General features: G+C 37.9%; 1 protein-coding gene across 1 annotated transcript in view; it reads left to right on the top strand.

Moving 5' to 3' along the window:
• Positions 1-16,046, top strand: part of RELL1 (RELT like 1) — a 73,356-nt gene extending 57,310 nt beyond the window's left edge. Inside the window, exon 7 of the mRNA XM_077136584.1 lies at positions 13,706-16,046. The gene's annotated coding sequence lies outside the window, so the exon portion shown is untranslated. The remainder of the gene's footprint in view (positions 1-13,705) is intronic.
• Positions 16,047-18,464: the final 2,418 nt, after the last annotated feature.

Below are 18,464 nucleotides of genomic sequence, written 5' to 3'. Positions count from 1 at the left end.
TAGGTTTTTTGTTTTGTTTTGTGTTTTTAATTAAGGTGGTTGTTACCAGAAACTAGATCTAGTATTCTAAATAGAATGTTATTAGGACTGTGGCTGGGTTTTTCTCTCCCTCTCTTTCTTTCTGTCTTTAAAAAACACAATCTATTGTTTTTTTTTTTTTGCCTCTCCTCCCCCTTGTCCTTCTCTCTCTGCTTCTTTGGCTTGAGGTCTTTTTTTGTGGCTAGCTATAAATTGCCCTCTGCCTGATTTATTTTGGCAGTGCAGTTAAAATGGTTCCTTTTTCCACAGAACATGTGTTTTGATTTATTCTTAGAAGAATAAGCTTTTGTTCTTCAAAGTTAAATAAATTGAATTGCTTTCAGCCTCCAAATGCCATTGCCTTGTCTTCATTTTCACTAGTCTTTCACTTTTCAAAAATGATACAGTTGTAAGCATTCTGTATCACACATTTCTGAAGTATGCACTCCTTTTTCCATTTTATGATGGAATCTTATTGAAAGCCTTAATTTGGGACATTAACATATTATTTCTTATCAAATTAAAAATTCACATTACTAAGCATTTCCTTGTGTATTCTAAATTGTTTTATTATTGAGTGTCTTTGATGAATTTTTACTTTATTAAGTTTAGTGATTAAAAGCTGGGTTTCAGACTGCTTAGGTTTAATTTTACCTGTAGCACTTAATTTCCGATGGTTTTGGGCAAGTTTTTTAACTCTTCCAAGCCTCACGTCCTTCGTCTTTAAAGTGGGGCAGCTGCTAGAGACTTAAGTGAAATAATGTATGTATAGTTCTCAAATCAGTCCTTGGCACAGAGTTAGTCCATATACATATTCACTGTTACAAGTGCTATTCTTGCCATTCTCGATGGTCTTAGTTATTTATTAGCCCATTTCTCAGGCCTCAATTTTAGGTACCATTAAATCCCTTTTTACTTCTTAAGAATGTTCCAGCATTGGACTCTTCAGACACCTCCGAAATAGACAGTATTTGGCAAGCTCCTGAAGGATTTCCTTCTCTACCTGCACTGATTTCTTATTTGTGTTGAGGGCACCTTAGACAGAACAGTTGTTGTCTTACTTGGGATAGATTCTGAATTAGTAAAAAGGCAATCAAAATTTCTGACTCAGATTCTTCTCATTCTAAAAATCAGAGGGCAGGTCAAATAAAAACCAATAGGTTATCTGCACTGACCTTCCTCCACTGTGCTGGTCTCTGCTTTGGGGAAAGTCGTCTTCCTGATGAGACCTGCTTATGGGATCACTTGATCCTGCGCCCCCCTAGCCAATACCAAGTTGGTTCTCCTGACCTTTGGACACCTCAGTTTCTTCCTAACAATGAGGAGAAGCACACTTTCCTGGCTTCTTTTTTCTTTTTTATTGATATATAGTATACATTCCCATACCATATAATCATCCAAAGTGTGTGATCAGTGGTTTACAATATCATCATATAGCTGTGTGTTTATCATCACAGTCGATTTTTTTTTCTTTTTTTGTGAAAAATAACCTATGTACAAGAAAAGCAATACATTTCAAAGTACATCAGAACAATTAGTTATAGAACAGATTTCAGAGTTTGATATGGGTTGTAATGCCACAATTTTAGGTTTTTACTTCTAGCTGCTTTAAGATACTGAAGACTAAAAGAAATATCAATATAATGATTCAGCAGTTATACTCACTTGTAAAACCCTTCCCTGGTTTCTTCTGAGCTCTGTGACAAGTAATGGAATAGGGACTGACTTTGGGGGCCTCCCATGAAAGGTTGTGCTGCTTTATTTGTAGTTCTCTGTGGACCTCTTCTGTTAAATTTCTGTGAAAGAGGTGATGGTGGGAAGGTTCAGGTAGCACTTTTTATTTTCTTTCCATAACTTAAATTTTATCCAGGGCAAAATACATATTTAAAAAAAAGAAACAAAACAGAGGGATCTCCGATTCATTGACATTAGAGGAACAATAGCAAATACATTTATAAAAAGAAACTGCGTCTATAACAGTTGTCGATAAGGCCACCTACCTTGAGTTACCATTGCTGAACCCATTTCTAAAAGCCAACGGTAGCACTTTGATGCTTGGGTTGCTCTTATGTGGAAGCCAGATCCTGCTGAGTTCCGTCTTAAATGTGGAAATAGAAGGAGGTTGTCTGGGACTGTTCAGTGACTGGGCTAAGAAAAGGCAAGTAGAACTGACCAGAGTGAAGAGAAAAGCTGAATGAGGGACAAAAATTTAAAAGCAGTCCTGTGAGTTTTGATTGCTCATATCCCCATTATACTGCTGAAGAAATAAGCTCATAGGGGTTCCAAGTGATTTTCCCCAGATCCCAGGGCTAGGTGGTGGAGGGCTTGGATGGGAAGAGATCCACCATATGGTGCTAACAAGCTCACTGGCTGTAGAGTAGGGAGGAGGTTTGCTTTCCCTAACAAGGGGAAAAAATCCATATTCAACTCAGCCCAGTAGCTCACAGATGTGATCATTTCAACATTATCAGCTTTTACCGTGGCCTAGTGGTTTCTGATGGGGACCATCTGATGTAATTTGGCTTCTAAAGCTTTGCCTGGATCAGATCTGTTTTCTTATAGATAAACAAAGATCTTAGTCTTTGGCTTTCAAAGGCGCTGTGGTAGTTCAATTCAATTTAGGTATATTTTAATCTTAAAAAACAAAACAAAACTATCTACTGAGCTCCTACTATGTTCCAGGCCCTTTGCCAGGAATTGGGGATACAGAAGTGTGTATGATGGAAATGCAAAGGTTGCGTTGTTACAGAGCTTATATCTGTTCTTACAGTACAGTAGTATCTGCACCTTGGTCCCCTTGTTTTAAAGCCGGGAGACGGAGCTGAGCTACAAGGTTCTGTATATTGTTCAAGATCATCCTGATGGTTAATGGCAGAGCCTGGGTTCAGGCTTCCTTATAGTTCAGTCTCTACTGTTTCCAAGGCATTGAATGCTACGTGTTTGAAATTGAAGGTTATGTTTTAATTGAGAAATAAGACATGCACGCAATAAAATATTTAAACAGTATTTAAGTCTGCAGAGTAAAAAGTAAGTTAAAAAAAATGGTCTTTATTCACCTACTCCCCCTTCTGTATTCTTTCAGGATGATTCCACGTGTATGGATGCTTATACAAGCATAAATCAAGCATAAGTATATATGTACATCCCCCTTTTGTCCTTTCCAGAGATGAGAGCATAAATATTTGTTTGTAGCTTGCTTTTTATTAAAGTTGATGACTTTTTGGTTCTGTGGTGCCTGCAAGAAGAATGAATGCTTAATCTCCTACATCGATTGAGCCATGAGAAGTGTAAATGCTGGGCACATTTCAAAAGTTATATGCCCTGTTTGTCCTTTGCTGATGGGAGTAACTTGAAGACATTTATGAATATAATCTGGGACTTAAAAGTATGTTTTGATGGACTTAAAAACATACTCCTTTGTCATTGACATTGTTGTTCTTTCTAATTCATTCTTCCATAGCCTTGCCATTTGCACAGTAAATGCTGAGAAGTATTTGTCAGTATTCTCAGAATTTAGATAGCATGAAGGACCAGAGGTAATTATTTTGTTTTGTTTTGAAATGCTGTAAAAGCAAGCCATCTCCTCCCAGTCTATAACTGCCCAGGCCAGGGGGTTGCTGCAGACCCATTCCTGTTGTTGACCAAAAGCTCATCTGCCTGACCTCAAAGAGCTTATCTCCTTTCCATGTTTGGCCCTGACAGCCCTTTTTGACTTACAAAATAGGGGCTATGGCATCATCTGCCCTTTACACCAGGGAAATTCTGCAGCTTTGGGGAACTCATGGAGATTCTACAAGACCTAAATAACCTGAGGAGGCTCGAAGGAGGCAGAAAATGAAATGCTTTTGGAGGCATTTTTTTTGCCTATAATTAGGGAAAAGATGGAATTCCTAATTATAACCAGCATTTAAACTTTTCTTAATTTATTACTTGAGTCTTTGATATCTGCAAGCTTTTAATATCTTAAATAATAGTAGTATTTATTTTGTATAAATAAGTAAGGAAGTAATTACTGTGGTGGCTTTACAGTAGAGCTTCTGGAATCATATTACTTGTGTTCAAGTCTTGGTCTGTCACTTCTTAACTGTATAATAATCCTGGACAAGTTACTTAGTCTCTGATGCCTCTGTTTCTCCATCTGGAAAGTGGAGAGGGTGATGATGATGATGATTATAATAATAATGATGATGATGATGCCTGTCCATCAGGCAACAAGATCAGTTGTTCTTTGGCACTTACTGATCCCTAGGAAACATTAGATGTTATTATTACCATAGGATATTAGACGAGCCCTATTTAAATACTTAATAAATAACAATTAATATTTTGGTATATACATGTTTTTAATAATGGTGACATTTAATTAGCGTACAAATCAGTATAATCTTACTCAGTTTTTAAGGCTATCGTGTCACTATGCTAGGGAAATTAGTCAACGCATTCAGTATGGTTCGGTGGTTAACAGTGAGCCTGCCTGAGTTCTAATCCTAGTTCCATCCCTTACTTATTCTGAGACTTGAGATAAATCACTTAACGTCTTTGGGACTAAGTGAAGTGGGGAAAATGATACCCCTACCTTAGAAGGTATTCAAAATGCTTAGATTCTTGTCTGTATGTGATAATAATGAATACTTACAATAACGAGTTCTAATTATGTGCTAAGTACTAGTTTAGTTGCTGAACGTTCAAAAGAGGATTAAATTCCTGCACTCAAGGTGCTTATACTCCAGTGGAGGTAGACAGTGTTTTTGATACTTCTTAATTCTTCTGAGGCTCAGAGAGACAGACATGACCTTTAAGGTATCAGCAATATTATTTATGTGATACTCAGGTAGGGGCTTAGTTAAGGCCATTTAACTTACAAGCCAATAGAAAGACAATGTCTGACTTGTTCGATTTTCTTTTATTAGAACAGATGGTGCTATTCAGAATAAGAAGTTATTCTACCTGTGGCTTAGTGTAGGTAGTAAAGCATAGGTGTGTTGAGACTTGTAAGAAAATGCTAAAATCTATTTAAATGATTTCCAGTCAAATCCTTATTTTTCTGGGCACAGGATAATTTTGATGTGTATTGTATTTCCTTGGAATAAAGTACTGTGAATTTCACCAAGGGAAGGTAAATCACAAGAGTTTTGTTATTGTCATTTGGGAAATCCATTGTTGCTAAATACATGAACACGTTTATACGCTGCTGTGAGAAAATAACCCAGTAAATACCAACCTTTGGACTTCCCAGTAAGATCCAAATCTAATATTGGAAGACTCAAAACTACTTCCACATTGTGTAAGAAGTGCAGCATTTCTCATTGGCATTATTCAGTAAGGAAGGGTATGTAATTTGTAGGGATATACATTTCCCTCATGTTGATTTGAAAAGCTATTTCCAATCTAACGAAAAACTGTAATATTTTAATTTTTCCTGAATGGAACCACATATATTAATAGTTTCTCAATGTTAATACAAGGAAGTTAAGATTTTAACTACTAAACCCCCTCTCTTGCAAAAGGGGTTGTAATATGGTGAATTATGAAAGAAGAAATGGTTATCCTACATAAAATATGCCCAATTTTACTAATAATCAAATAAATACAAGATAAAATGAGATCATATTTTTATTTTACTGCTGGCAAATAGGCATGTTCACACTAGCATGACTATATAACTTACATCTACAATGTGTCTCTTTTGAAAGTAAATGGGGTACCATGAATAATTACTTTGGTTAAAAATATGTAAACCAACCCCATCCCAGGAATACTGGTTCATATGCCATGCTGGGTATTACCCAGTGTCAAAGAGGGTGGGGGGTGGTTGGGATTATCACCCACCCAGGGAGGAAACTGCATAAGTATAGACTTCTGCAGTGGCAGTTCAGAAATGTCAAAAATTTAAATATATATTCTTTACCCAAATGATTATAATCATTTGATGTCATTCAGATAAAGATATGCTCAAAATTACTCATTTCAACTTTGTTTATAGTAGCACATAACTAGAATCAATTTTAAATATTATCAATGGGGGATTAATTAAATGAATTATGCCTTACTCTTTTTTTAAAACATTTTTATTGATAAATCTCAGCACACAAACGTTCCATACACGGTGTAAAATCAGTGGCTTACAATATCATCCCAGAATTGTGTGTCCATCACCATGATCATTCTTTAGAACATTTGTGTCACTCCAGAAAAAGAAATAGAAAAAACGCATACATCCCATACCCCTTATCTTCCCTCTCATTGACCACTAGTATTTTCATCTATCTAATTTATTTTACCCTTTGTCCCCCATTATTTGTTTATGTTTTATCCATATTTTTACTCTACTGTCCATACCCTAGATAAAAGAAGCATCAGACACAAGGTTTTCACAATCACACAGTCACATTGTAGAAGCTATATAGTTTATACAATCATCTTCAAGAATCAAGGCTACTGGAACACAGCTAAACAGTTTCAGTTACGTCCATCTAGCCACTCCAATATACTATAAATTAAAAAGGGATATATATATATAATGCATAAAAATAACTTCCAGGATACCCTCTTGACTCTGTTTAAAATCTCTCAGCCACTGAAACTTTATTTTGTCTCATTTCTCTCTTCCCCCTTTTGGTCAAGAAGTCTTTCTTAATCCCTTGATTCTGGGCCCCAGCTTATCCCAGATTTTCTGTTGCACATTGCCAGGGAGATTTACATCCCTGGGAGTCATACGCCTTACAGTCTACAAATGCCAGTGGTGCTGTATATATAGGCACAGAGCATCTACTATCTATTACATGAGAAAAGCCAGTATTTTTTTTTCATTAGAGATCCAGTTTGTTTTTGTTTAATTAGAGAAGTTGTGGAGCAAGATTATGGTGTATATTTCCCCCTTTTTTTGGGGGGGGCATTGTTTTGTAAATTTTACATACATGGGACTCATTATTTATATGTTTCCTTGTTTGCTGAAAAATGGGTATTTGGTTTTTTTTTCTCTCCCAATTTGTGGTCTCAGTTATCCAGAAATCTGTTTAGAAGGGTGGGTTGGGGTTTCACCATTTCAACCTTTCCAAGCATTTTTATATGATTGACCAGCTCTCCTTGCAACTCTTTCCTAACTATAGTGTTTTCCTAATACTTCTCCATTTCTGTGGCCTCCTTTTTCCCCCTTTTGTCCTCCAAACATTATTGTCCCACATGGTTACATTCTTGTCCTCTTCCGTAGCTAAAGCAGTTCCCTGTACAGAGACGACACCTCTCCTCCTCCTACTCTCTCCACATGCTCACCTAATTCCCGGAGACCTCCGGATACACACGTGCACCTGCTGTTCCCCAGAGCATGTCCTGCATACTCGTGTGTTTCACTCTGAAGTGCTTTCCCCTCACTTTGCTCTTTGAAACCGATCTGTCCTTCAAAGCTCCTTTGGGGAAACCGCCTCGTTCCATGAAAGTTGTCCTTTCCCTACATGAGATTGATGGTGGCTTCTACTTTTCTTATGCCACAGATCTTTTTTTGCCTTGGGGTACAGCGGATTGTTTAAACTTCCTTGCTGAAACAGGCACAAATTTTGTCTTCTCACCTTTTGCTCTGCCTTTAGGTGCACCTTGTACAGAGTAGGCCCTCAGCATTTATGGTCATCCATCTGGTCATTAAAATAGATTCTGAAGATTAGCTGAATTCTAGTTCCTAAATATTTTGAAATAAAATATAATTCTGTAATTCAAAAGTTTTATGGTTCAGTTTGAATTATTGTCATTTTTTTTTTTTTTTTTTTTTTTTTTTTTTTTTTTTATTTTTTGAGAGGGAGGAAGGGAAGGAAAGACAGAGAGAAGGAAGGAAGGGAGGAAGAAAGGGAAACATCTTTAAACATTTTCTTGTTTTTATTATATTTTGTTTGTTTGTTTGTTTTTTTACATGGGCTGGGGCCGGGAATCGAACCGGGGTCCTCCGGCATGGCAGGCAAGCACTCTTGCCCGCTGAGCCACCGCGGCCCGCCGAATTATTGTCATTTTAATTAATTTAGTCCTTGAATGATTCTGCCATTTCTTCAATATATTTTAGTGACTTTAGCTAACTTCATAGTGTTTGCAGGGTTTACCCTTTAGAAGTGAATTTAATTCTTGTTATTATCAATTAACAAACATTAATACTTGGTTTGATCTCTTGGCTTAAGCTCCTCTATGTGCATTGAAATCTACTGGGCATGTTGTAAGAAAGCAGAGTCCTGGGCTCTACCCTCTTCTGTTCTGAGTTAGTAGATCTGGGGTGTGGCCCAAGATATCTGCCCTTTTTACTGATATTTACACTAATGCCAAAGTAGATGGTATTAGTCATACTCTGAAAAATACAGGCTTAACAAGACTGTACAGGAAAGGAAAAGCCTGGGTTAATATGAATCTATTGTGCTTTATAATAAACATAGAGCCTTTATTAACATAGTAAGATATTAACTCCTAAGATAACACACAATTTACAGCAAGATTTAAAGTACTACAAACACCAAGCACATTGTTTTCTTCTCACTAATCTATACCTGCCAGAATGTGAACCTACATAAGCAGTATCATTACAGGATCTGAGTGTCACATTTCCAGTAGCCCCAATACACAGTTATGAAGCCATGGCATGTTCAGTAGATCCTGGTACAAGATAATCCTCTAACTGAAAAGTTTGAGCCTTGAAGGATCACAGATTAGTGGTGAATGATCACATACATATGTTTTAAAAGTGCACTTTAAAAAAAAATTATTATATATTTGTGTGTGGATAACACACAATTTCCCATTTAGCCACTTTAAAAAAATATTTATTATTGTAAAAACTTAACTTACAAGCATATAAACATTCTTACCATACAAACATTCCATACATGGTGTGCAATCAGTGGCTCACAGTATCATCACATAGTTGTGTATTCATCACCATGATGACTGTTTTGAACATTTGCATCACTCCAACAAAAGAAATAAAAAAGAAAAAAACTCATTCATACCATACCACCCACCCCTCCTTCTCATTGGGCACTAGTATTTCAACCTTCTCAATTTATTTTAACCTTTGTTCCCCTTATTGTTTGTTTATTTTTTATCCATACTTTTTACCCATCTGTCTGTATCCTAGATAGAAGGAGCATTAGACACACAGTTTTTTACAATCACACAGTCATGTTGTAAAAGCTATATCATTATACAATCGTCTTCAAGAATCAAGGCTACTGGAGCACAGCTCTTCAGTTTCAGGTGCTTCCCTCTAGCAACTCCAATACCCCATAAACTAAAAAGGGATATCTATATAATGCATGAGAATAACCTCCAGCATAACCTTTTGACTTTGTTTGAAATCTCTCAGCCACTGCCACTTTATTTTGTCTCATTTCTCTCTTCCCCTTTTGGTCGAGAAGGTTTCCTCATTCCCTTGATGCTGGGTCCCAGCTCATGCTGGGATTTCTGTCCCACTTTGCCTGGAAGAGTTATACCCCTGGGAGTCATGTCCCACCAGGAGACCTCAGGGGTGAGGTCATATCTCTCTAGTGATTGGCATGACCATGCAGTGTGCTGGTGACTGCCTGGGGTGTCCCTGCTTTGCCGTCTTAAATTGTGTGGTCCTGGCAAGTTATTTAACATACAAGCATGAAAATAGTGCTTGTCCTGGACTCATGGAGTCATCAGGAATTGAGTTAAGGCAGCTGGAGAGCTTAGCATGGTGCCTGGCACCCAGACAGCACTCAGTAAAGGGCATTCAGTAAATGTCAGCTACTGTTACTATCAGCAAGTCTTTTCCTTCCTTAACTTCTTGTCCTTTGTTTCATTGTTCACCATCTGTTAGTGTCCTGTTGCATTTTTTGTCAGCCTGCACGTGCTTTCTGATCGCTGTCTGGCAATATGGAAGGCACCATTCAACAGTTTTATTAATGTACTGAACTACTACTTTTTAAAGAGTGTATTTATTAATCAAAATAATTGATATGTTTGTAATAGTGGAGTGAGTAGAAATTTAACAATGTGGAAAAGCCCCATAATGCATTCTGACCTTTTTTTAGGATCCTCCCTTTGCCACCAGAAATAAGGCCACCATTGGAAATTTACAGCCACAGATCTTGTGGGATCTTCTTTCTCTTAGATTGCTATTCTGACAAGAGAGGTATTTAGCTGGAAATTTGTATCTGTTGTGCTAGGAAAGATCTGTCTTTTAATAAGTGTGTGTTTGTGAAGAGGGAAAGACCAGAGATATAAATCAGTCCTGGGTCACTTTAAATAGAGTTTTAAAAAGATTAACTTTCCTTTTTCTGCTTAAATTCTGGTGTTGGCAAATGAAATCAGAAAGAAAGATAGACGATAAAGACTGAGATGGTATAACCTAGGAATGCCTAGAGTGTATAATGATAGTGACTAAATGTACAAATTTAAAAATGTTTTTGCATGAGGAAGAACAAAGAAATGTCATTACTGCAGGGTGTTGAAAATAGATGGTAATTAGTATTTTAAAATTTTAACTTATGTGTGAGACTAAAGCAAAAAATGTTTATTTGGTACAAAATTTATATTTTGACTAGTGCATTTCCTAATATAACTTATGTAGATAGCTTGATTGAACACCAACCAAGTACTTATTACTTGGAACCTTGGTTAGGACATGAGATTTTGTTGGTTTGTGCAGAGTGATGCCCTGATGAATCCCAAAGTGATTTGATCAGTGAGTAGAAAAGTATTTGCAAAGTCCCCTTCTGAGAATGGTGAGAATGGGGAAAAATTCAACTTCCCCAAGTTGAACTCTTGATATTCTCACAAGCAGTGTGGACAACCAAAGCTATAGGCTGAACCCCCAGCTTTGGGGTTTGTTCATATGAAACTTAACCCCACAAAGGATAAGTCAAGCCTACTTAAAATTAGGCCTAAGAGTCACCCCCCAACAGAACATCTTTTGTTGCTCAGATGTGGCCTCTCTCTCCAACCAACACAACAAGCAAACTCACCACCCTCCCCCTGTTTATGTGGGACATGACTCCCAGGGGCATGGACTTTCCTGGTAACGTGGGACAGAAATCCTAGAATGAGCTGAGACTCAGCATCAAGGGATTGAGAAAACCTTCTTGACCAAAAAGGGGAAGAATGAAATGAGACAAATAAAGTGTCAGTGACTGAGAGATTCCAAACAGAGTTGAGAGGTTATCCTGGAAGTTATTCTTATGCTTTAAATAGATATCACCTTATTATCCAAGATGTAATGGAGAGACTGGAGGGAACTGCCTGAAAATGTAGAGCTGTACTCCAGTAGCCATGTTTCTTGAAGATGATTGTATAATGATATAGCTTTCACAATGTGACTGTGTGATTGTGAAAACTTTGTGTCTGATGCTCCTTTTATCTACCTTATCAACAGTTGAGTAAAACATATGGGATAAAAATAAATAATAGGGTGAACAAATGTTAAAATAAATTTAGATTGAAATGCTAGTGATCAATGAAAGGGAGGGGTAAGGGGTATGGTATGTATGCATTTTTTCTGTTTTCTTTTTATTTCTTTTTCTGAATAGATGCAAATGTTCCAAGAAATGATCATGATGATGAATATGCAACTATGTGATGATATTGTGAGTTACTGATTATATATGTAGAATGGAATGATCAAAAGTTAAGAATGTTTGCATTTGTTTGGTGTTTTTTGGTATTTAAAAAAATTTTTTAAATTAATAAAAAAAATTCTGGTGTTGGTAGTGAGGACATTAAGCAGCAATTTGCATTTTTCACTTCTCTCAAAGATATTGTGGACAGGACAGATTTAGTCAGCCACAGAAGATCTGTGTTGAAGGAGGCTAACGTTATTCATTTGGGCATAGAAATAGATGATGGTTAACAGTCATAATTAACCTTTGGGAGTGGCTCCATATTGAGCATTTTATATATATCATCTTAAGTAAAACCCACATCAACCTAATGATGGAATACTACAGAGAGGACCAAGGTTGAGCATCTAGGAATAGAGGGTCTGGACTTGTCCAGGCTCCTGGCTCCCCACTCCTCATTCTTAGCCCAGGCTGCTGCCTTGTGCGTCAACTCTTGAAGTAGGCTGAATCTGTGCAAAGACCTCTGAGTGGGAAGCGCTCCTAGGTCGGAATGAAAATTGTTACTGTGATGAAACATTACCTTCCAGGTCTGACAGCTCACAACCTTGACTTTATTTTCCTCAGTTCAAAAAGTCTAAAATGCCCTTGGAAGTAGGTGATAAAAAGAGGAGATATAAAAATAGTTGAATACCTATTTTCTTGATAATGGCCTAGTTTAAGATTTTACTAGGAAAATGTCTCTCTCTCTTTTTTTTTTTTTTTTTTAACTTTTTCAGTTCCTTTTAGGACCATTTAATATTTTCCTACCTCTGGCTTTGCTACATTTTTCTCTGCTAGCATCTATCCTAAATATTAAATGACTCCTAGCTGAAAGTATTCCAAGACTTGACTTTGCTCATCCTATAATACAAATCCATGGTATAGCCGTGTTAGTGGCAGGCAATGCAATGCAGGGAATTACTTATTTCATTTATATTTAAAAGTTTGATTTATGCTATTTTAGGGGACAATGCTCCATTTCTTTTTCAGCGGAGATAAAGGTCCTTTACTCAACCCATCTTGTGTGGGAAATCTCTTTCTCTCTCTACCTCTTTCTGTTTGCCACTCTCTTATTTCTTTCTCATAACTATTATGAATATTGGGAATGACAGAAAAAGATGATGAGAATAATATTTGACTGCATGTCCTGAAGAGTGAGCTATAAAATGAGTAAAAAGTATGTTTGTAAGACACCTCTGTCAACTTTTGCCATCTCATATTTATGCAATCTGGTTCCATCTCCATTTTTGTTCAGCATTCATAGGCAGGCACAATTTTGGCAGATAAGAGAGTAGTAGCTCCTGAACTTGCTGTAGATTTACCAGCCTGGTAAATTTCAACATACGAAGGTAGGTCTAGAATTTTGGTTCTGTCCGAGAATATCCCAGTCTTCAAACCAGGAAATTAAAAGCTTCCACGAGGGTCACTAAGACGACATGTTTGTATGAAGCACTCTGGAAAGTATGAAACTTGCACAAACACAGGGGGCTTCATTTGTGAAGTAAGTGTAGACACTGACAAGGGCCAGTTGTTAGAATGACTTAAAAACATAGTACAGACCCCTCCAGGGACAGTGAAGACCTGAGCGTGAGGGTTTTTTCACTGTGTTCTGACTTGCCCCGTGAAATCCCAGTCAAACTGTCCTGTGCTCCTTGGAGTCCCAGGGTTGACTTCATTTGGTGTGGCTTAGGAGAGCAGCCTTGCCTTGATGCACCTAAGGTTCCTTGGGATTAAGCGTGTTCATCCTGCTGCTTGTTCCTTGTCAGAATGTGATGGAGGCATAAGAGAACAAGTTCCCAAGAAGTGCTAAGTGAAGCGCAGGGAGATGCGTACTTATCACTGTCAGAGCAGACGGATTCTCTCAGTCTCATGTTGTTCTCCTGTTCTGTTCTCCTCAATTCATACAGCTTTAATGAGGTCCTTTTGGAATTGTGATATTTACATTTCTTTAGACTGAATTCTTTTTTATAAAGAAGAAAGGTATGCTGGGGGATGGGGAGAGGGTAGCTTGTAGCTCCTCCATATTTTTAACAGGCAGATTAAATGTGATGTTATGTTTACCTTTTGTAAAGTTTTACCTTTTCTGTTTTCTCTTGTAGGAGTGATTTTATTTGAAGAGTTCTAAGAGACTGAAAACTTACAAGACACGAAGTTGCTTAGGGAATATTTTTGTATCTTTTATACAAAATTTTCTATCATGAAGTCTCCAGGCACGTGCAAGCGAGTATTGTTACTGTGCTGGATGCAGAATTCTGTTTGCTTTGAAACAACTTTGATTGAAAAAGTCTGGTGAAAATTTTATTACATTTCCAGGGAAGGAAAGAGTTCATTTTCTATCTTTCCGACCACCCTCAGCCACCACCCCTCCCAGTCCCCGTCCCTCGCTTTGGTGTACGTACTGCAGTTTTCCTGGCTGAGTAGTGTGTGTAGTGGGACTGTTCATGTACAGCCTAAGCTTATGGCTTGGGTTTGTGTGCATGTGTTGTTGTTCTCCCAGCCCTTACATCCCATTTTGATTTTGGTTGTAAGAAGATGCTCTTACAGTTTAACTGTTACAGAAAGTAAAAGACGAATCTTTGGTGGAGAAAGGCCCCTGGAGGTTATCTCGTCTGAGAATTTGATCCCCAAGAGATCATGCAGTCAGCTAGGACTAGGCCCTAGACTTTAGATTCCTAGGCAAAAACCTTAGCATTACTCCTCCCTCCCACATGCCAACCCTAGGTTACTTCTAAAATCTTGAGAGTTGTGTGTTGTTTTTTTTTTTCCTTTTTTTATTACTTAAGCTAAGCAACTCTTATTCTCCCTTTGAATAAAGGGGAAATGGTTTAAAGCAACTCAAACTAAAATATTCTTGTTTTGACAACCCAAAGCCAAAACAAAACAAAACAACCAACTTCTGTGCAGGATGGGCCCGCACCTACCTCTGGCATGTTTTTCTTGGTGCACTTCTGTTTTCCATCTTGTAACTAATGTTTGCTACTTAAAAGACTCTGGGTTGCTTTCCCTTTTAGGCCTGGCAAACCTCACTTTTTTTTTTTTTTTTAAGCTTTATATTTTATGAAGCACCTGAGAGAGCCCAGAGGCAAGGATAATAGTACATTTTTTGGTAGCTCTGGGATGAGGGGCGGGCTGTGGTGGGGTCCTCTGCCAGCTTCCCCGTTCCTGGAAACGTAAGACAAAACCCACCAGGTACAGTGAAGACCTGAGATGGAGGGGTTTTTTCATTGTCTTCTCACTTGCCCAAAAAAATCCCAGCCAGGATGCCCTGTGCTCCCAGGAGTCCCAGAGTTAACTTCATTTGGTGAGGCTTCGGAGAGCCACCTTGCCTTGAAGCATAGAAGGTTCCTTGGCATTGAGGATGTTTGTGCTACCATATCAGTGTTGTTGGTATGGTGTCTTGGACACTTCTTTTATTTCAAAGAGAGAAAGCATTTTTCTCATTTGGCGCCCAAAAGATGATTTCCATAAAAATATATTTTAAAGTATTTACTGTAAATATACTCATTCCTTTCAGTTTCTGGCATCAAGTTAAAAGTTTCTTATCTTTTAAATGAATGGTAGGATTCAGTTTAATGACTGTGTATTTTTTTTCTGAGAACTAAAAGGTACACTATGTACATAACATCTACACCATGGAATAGAAAAAGTCAGTATTGAAATAAATGTCACAGAGGCCCAGAAAGTTGCAATAGAGGAATTTGTGTGTGTATGTATTAGTGTAAGTAATATATGTGTGGTGTAGACCAGTTATTAAAAAGAAACAGGGGCAGGCCATAGTGGCTCAGTGGCAGAGTTCTTGTCTGCTATGCCAGAGACCCGGGTTCATTTCCCGGTGCCTGCCCATGTAAAAAAAAACAAACAAACAGGATCATCATTTTTTGCTTTAAATATGTCCTAAAAATGATGATTTTTTGTAAGATATTCTGAAGCTTTAATTAGTTCTTAATTTTACTCAGGTCAGTGCACTTTTTTTTCTACAGCCATGCAACAGACAAGAGAATGCTAAAAAAAAAAAAAACATTTAAAATTGTATTTATACCAAAAGTACATTTTAGATCTTTTTTAATATTTGAGCAATTTTTGTCTGGTTGGCTTCCATATATGCCAAAAATTAAGCATCCAATATTTTCAACGTGTGTGCTTTTTACTGGTTTATGTTACTAATGAGAATTCATAATTGTTCCCAAAGCAACTGATGTTTACAGGTCTTGAGCTTTCTCTCATTCTTTAGGATTGGGGATCCACAACAAACTTACCAGGCAAAACACTAACAATGGATAGCTTCTTGGTGAATGAGTTGGCTACCATTCTGATGTAAAAAAAATTGTAAAGGGAAATTTTCACCATTTTGAGTGTCAAATGTATTTTTAACTGTCTGGTTTGTACTTTTAAGATTTTTGTACTACCAAAGCAGAGTTAAAAATAAAAATGTTAAGTATTGTGTGTTGTTTTTTAATCATCTTATTATTGGTGCTTAAGACACAGAAAACACAATCATGGTGATATAATTTGTCAAACAATTTTACAGGGCCTAGTTTCTGTCTTGAATTATTGGTCTTCTCTGATCTCTGATTGCTTTTCAGTCTTTTTTTGTGTTTCATGATCTCGACGTTTTTGAGGAGTACTGCTCTGTAGGCTACCCTGCAACTTAGGTTTGCCAAATGTTTCTCATGACAATGTTGAGCTTTTGCATTATGGAAGGGGTACCACAGAGGTAATGTACCTTTTCCATTGCATCATATCAGGAGAACACAATGTCAATATTTATTACCTTTGACAGCAACCTTAATCAAGGTTGATTAGTCAAGGTCATATCTGACAGGTTTCACTTTAGTAAAGTCTGTTTTTCCCCTTTGTTATTAATAGATACTTAGGGAGAAATACTTTGAGATTAGACAAAAAAATCCTATTTTTACTTTAACTTTCACCATTAATTTTACCATCCATTGGGCAGATATTGCCTGCAGCAGATAATACTGTGTTGTTCCAATGGTCATTTCCTAGTTGCCTCATTTTTTCTTCATTTATTCATTGGAATTCTTCTGTGGGGAAAAGTTGCCCTTAATCCCCCATTTATTTATTTATTCACCTCAGTATGGATTCATGGATATTTATTTTATTCTTTGGGTTGTAATCCAATACTGTTGTCACTTATTTTGTTCCTCATGCTGTTCCAACTTTGGTCTTTGGGAGCTCTTTCAGGCTGGCTCCTTTGTCTTTTTGACATAGGCCCAGCTTTTAATTTTAAGTGCTTCCTTACTTTGACCAGGTTCCTATTGTATTTTCCTTGCCTTAGCCCTGGAATCAATAACTTGTTGAAGGAACTCTTGTTTGTTTTATTGGAGAATGGTATTTTGAAATACAGATCAGATGTGTTCATTGCTACTGGCACTCACAGCTTCTAGGACCTGTCTGGATAGATCTAGGAAGTGTGTGTATATATATATATGCATGCATATATGCACATCTATACTCATTTCTGCATCTTGTATAAAACAAAAGCAAAAGTCTGCCCCGACACATCTGAGTGCAGTTCAGCACCACCGGGTTCATTTCAACTTTCTGGTTTTCCTCATCTGTAACTTCTTTCTCTACAGTGAGAAAAAAAATCGACAATATTTTTACATATTTGTTCAAACCCTAGTGTATTGGTTTCTGAGGGCTGCCATAACAAATTGCATAACTTGGTAACTTAAGACAATAGGAACGTATTCTCGCAGTTCTGGAGGCCAGAAGTCTGACATCAAGATGTGGGCAGCGTTGGCTCCTCTTTGAGACCCTGAGGGAGAATCTGCTCCTTGCCTCTCCCAGTTTCTGGTGGCCACCGCAATCCCTTGGCATTCCTGGGCTTGTAGCTGCATCACTCCGATCAGCTTCCTTTTTCCCCTGTGTCTGAGTCCATCTTCTCTTTTTCTGGCTCATAGGGACACTCATCATAGGATTTGGGGCCCACCCTAATCCAGGATGATCTCATCTCAAGATCCTTATTCCAAATTAGGGTGTATTCTGAGGTTCTGGGTAGACATAAATTTTAGGGGAACACCCACCATCCAACCCACTATACTGAGCCTACTAGCCTGCATATGACGTGGTTTCAAGATTTGCTCCTGTGAGAGAAAAATTCACCACCTAGAGCAGTATTTGTGTACAGTCCTTTTTGCTTTTTGTCAAAACTCCATTTGCTGAAGTTACTTAGGTCAGCTCCTGTCTTCCCCACCCTCTTCAGTGTGGTGGTGATTCATTTGCAACACAGAGTCATTGGTCACCGTGTACATTCCTTTCCCCTGTATTCTTGTTAATTAAAAAAAATATATATATACGGAGAACTTCACTCTTTGTGATGCTTCATTGGATTTTTATTTTGAGTTTTGGTGTTCCTCCCTGCCCCTCCTTCCCCCCTCCCCCCAAAACAAGATGATCAATGACAGTTTATGCTGAGGAAGTGAAAAAACTGATTTTGTACATTTTGGGCTCGGGAAACCAAGAAATCCAGAATGTATGCACCAGGGAGGGTGTTGGAAATTCACCAGCTCCCTCATGATAGCCAAAAGGGGTCACCTGGCGTGACAGACTTTAGTTTTAATCAATCAGCCTTCTTGACATCCTCTCTAGTACAAAAACTGTGCAGAATGGGTGGGGCTAAGTTACTATTTTGCCTCCATGTCTTTCTCTGTTCATTGGAGATGCGATGACCAGTTGCTGGAAGTGGGCGTCTGTGGCCATCTGACGGGCGTGGGTGTGGACAGGACGCTAACCTGAGCAATTAGTCCGGCTCTCCTGACACTGACACGTCCTGCGGAATTTGCCAGGGAACTGTCCATGGCTCCTGCAGTTCCTTTTCAATCCTGATGTTTAGGC

This window comes from Tamandua tetradactyla, chromosome 19 (genome assembly GCF_023851605.1).
Source record: "Tamandua tetradactyla isolate mTamTet1 chromosome 19, mTamTet1.pri, whole genome shotgun sequence".
Taxonomy (NCBI): Eukaryota; Metazoa; Chordata; class Mammalia; order Pilosa; family Myrmecophagidae; genus Tamandua; species Tamandua tetradactyla.
This window is presented reverse-complemented; position numbering and strand designations above follow the sequence as displayed.